This window comes from Rousettus aegyptiacus, unplaced genomic scaffold, assembly GCF_014176215.1.
Source record: "Rousettus aegyptiacus isolate mRouAeg1 unplaced genomic scaffold, mRouAeg1.p scaffold_m13_p_3, whole genome shotgun sequence".
Taxonomy (NCBI): Eukaryota; Metazoa; Chordata; class Mammalia; order Chiroptera; family Pteropodidae; genus Rousettus; species Rousettus aegyptiacus.
Genome location: NW_023416306.1, coordinates 148818644 through 148822084, shown reverse-complemented (window position 1 = coordinate 148822084; position 3441 = coordinate 148818644).

Below are 3441 nucleotides of genomic sequence, written 5' to 3'. Positions count from 1 at the left end.
CTCTGGGGCTGAAGCCCAGGCACCAGCATTCAGACCCTGGGCATGGGCCCCAGGATTCCTACACCTTTAACCACTTGCTAAAGAGTTTCTCTCTCTTTTTCTTATTTTCTTATTATTTTATTTGCACAGTACCATATGGAAAGTTCTGCTTCTTGGAGGAAGCCAGAGTGATGAACATGCAGGCCCAGCAACTAGGTGCACCTGGCCTAGGTGAGGAGGTGGTGCGGCCTGGGAAGGAGGAGAAGAACCTTCAGCTGAGGGAGGGCTCATTCCCTGAGGGCCAGGGAAAGGAGGGCTGGAAGGCTTCTTGGAGGAGGTGGAGCTACATTCCGCTCATTCCTTAGGAATGCTTCTCTGACTTCTCAGCCTGGGCTGAAAGGACTGGCGCAGGGACACACCGTCCTTCAGGGAAATTGGACCCTGGAGGGAGATGGCGTAGGAGTGGCTTTCAGTCCCAGGAGAACCCCTGGAGCTCCAGCTCCTGGTCCAGGGACCTGACCTGGCTGTTTGTAGGGCTGTGTAGACCCGGGAATGGGAATGAAAGAGATGAGGGTCCGAATGGTCCCCAGGGCTGGCTGAGAGATTCCTGGGAGCCAGACACAGGGATCATAGCCATGGCTCAGGTGACCATGGGACCATCCCTAAACAGTCTCTGGCTTCTTTAGAAGCAGCTCTGAGGGGGATATATGGTCTTTTAGGCAGATCAGCCTGAGCAAAACACCTTCCTTGCTGGGAGGTTTCAGAGCTGCAGACCGATAGACAGGGACTGCTGTGTTAGTTGGGAGGCCACATGTCTTCCCTGAGATTGAAATGAAAGAGAAAAGAAAGGATAAATATGTAGATAACTCTGAAGGAAACAGAGCAGGGGAGGTAAGGCTGAAGACACACATTTCATCAGCTCATAGTCGGACCAGACGTCTGTGGGAGAGATGGTGATGCAGGACAGGGCAAATTCCCCCAAATCGGGGGACACTCAAGCCCTGCGCTGAGACAGAAGAGGGGCCTTGGCGGAAGGTGTAAGAAAGAATTCAAACAAATGCCAAGTTAGAGTCAAAAGGAAAGTTTTTTAAAGAGGGGGGAAAGCAAAAACTAGAGAAAGCAAAGATAAAAGCCAAGATAAGAAAAAAGATCAGAATGGTGGGGCGTGGACCCAGTTTGCATAAGGTTCTTTAGTTCCTGAGAGTTACAGTTTAAAGACTTTGTTTACCCCTTTTCCTTTGATATGGACATACAGTGAGGAAGGGTAAGAATCTGCAGCATAGTAAGACTATGCAGGCCTGCTGGCGGTTCCCAGCCTTTAACCCATAGGTTCCCTAAGGTTTTAGCCATAGAGAATGAATGATTTTATTTTGTGCAGGATGCCACTTAAAGACTGTTTTTCCTGTTTTCCCTTCACAGGTATGGGGAGATCAGTTGTTAGCAATCCCAGTAGAAATCTTCCTTTGTTCTGCAGATGTCCTCCTGGCCTGGCCGCATGGTTGATAAGCATATTGCAGTCTCTGGATATAGCTTGATTGAACATTTTAGTTCTCTTGCTTCCAACCTACATTGATGGGATCCCTGGAGACACTTAGAAAAGAGAGGAAAGGGAATAGTCACTGAGCTCTATGCCTCTATCATGGAGAGGTCCAAAACTGGAGGCGGAACCAGCCCAGGAGAGTGAAAAAGAGGAGCTGGCGGCGTAAGAGTGAACCAAGCCTGTGGGGTGTGCTGAGGCAGGTGAACTCAGACAGTCAGGAGAGAGGGAGGACTTCACTGTGCCCAAAGCTGCCATCCGCAGTAAGATAGGGATCGCCCCCGAAATGCTCAAGTCATGGGTGACTTTGACAAGAGATCTTCAGTGGGGTGGTGGGAGCTTAAACCTGAGGAGAGTGGGTACAGGAGTGAAGGTGACGGAAGGAGACGGAGGTGCAGGACAGACAAATCAATTTGAGGGATGTTGCTATACAAAGAGAGAGATGGAGCCACTGGACTAGCTGGTTGGACCTGCGGGAAGGAGAGTCAGATGGTCACTGATGACCTTGCTAAGAGGTTTCAGAGCTGCAAACTGATAGACAGTGACTGCTTTCTTAGTTGGGAGGCCACATGTCTTCCCTGAGATTGAAGGAAAGAAAAAAGATAAATATGTCGATAATTGTGAAGGAAACAGAAGGTTTCTGCCAGGGTTCTTTCTCTCTGGCTCGAATCTGCCTCAGGCTGAATCTGCCTGGGTGGGTCTGATTGGAAAAGCTGTCCTGGCTGGGGCAGTGAGCACAGGGCAGGACATCCACAAACACTCCGCAGCCTCATGACCTGGAACTTTACCACTGGGTGATGCATTAGCTTAGAAACCCACCAGCTGGGGACTGGTGGTGACACAGATTGGCTAATAGACCCCTGGCAGGGAGGAGCCCTTCCTGCTGTCTCATTGTCCCCAGAGGGCTCCCTGCAGCCACACCTTTCAAATAATGAGGGTGACCTTTGCATCCAAAAAAAGATGTAGGAGTTAGGATGCCTTAAACCAATGCAACAGTGAGACTTGCGGTCCAAGAACCAGCAGCATCAACACAACTGACTAAAAATACTGACCCTCAGATCTACTGAATCAGCCTTAGTTTAACAAAATTCCCAGAATTCTAAAGTCCTAACTCAACCACTAACTTTGAGAACCACTAAGTTAAACCATGAAGATATTTATTTTGGGAGTTAAGAGTCCAGAGTAGCTCAAGTGTAGGTTCAGCAGGCTCTTTTATGTAACTGAGGAAAAGCCCATATCTGAGGATATATATTTTTAATCCTTACGCTTGTTCCCTCATAGTAATTAGATGGCTGCCGCGGCTCCTGGAATCATGCACCCACATGACAAGGTTCAAAGGTTGGGAATAGGGTACGATCAAGATGATAAGAAAGTTTGTTTTGTGACTTCTCTCCTTTTGTCAAGAAGGGAAAAAACTTTCCCAGATTTTGGTTCTCGTTGGGTAAAAACGGGTTATCCTTAGCTGCTAGGGAGTCTAGGAAAGTATATTTTTAGCTTTTTCATTGTCCATAGTAGGAAGCAAAAAATGGAGAAGGGATTGGAAAGGGCTACTGGGTAGTCAGCCATTAATGTGTGCCATGAAAGGCACACATGAAATACAAATACACATGTGGCAAACTTAACACATTAACTAATCAAATGATTGCTAATTATTTAATGAGAGAAAACAGGAAAGATCACGGTCTTCCATTAATTTCCTGTTTTTAATCTATTGGATCAATAAAGTGATCATTTTTTTATGTTTAATTGATTTACTTTATATTTGTCCAGATCAAAAATCAAAAGGTTATCTTTTAAAACAAGTTTTTTTTGTAAGCAGAACTTCCCATCTGAATGTAAGCTTTGTGTATTGTTCTTAGCTCAATGTCACATTCAGTAAAAATATAAGTGAAAAGACCAAGAAATAAGGTAGCGGACCATATTTA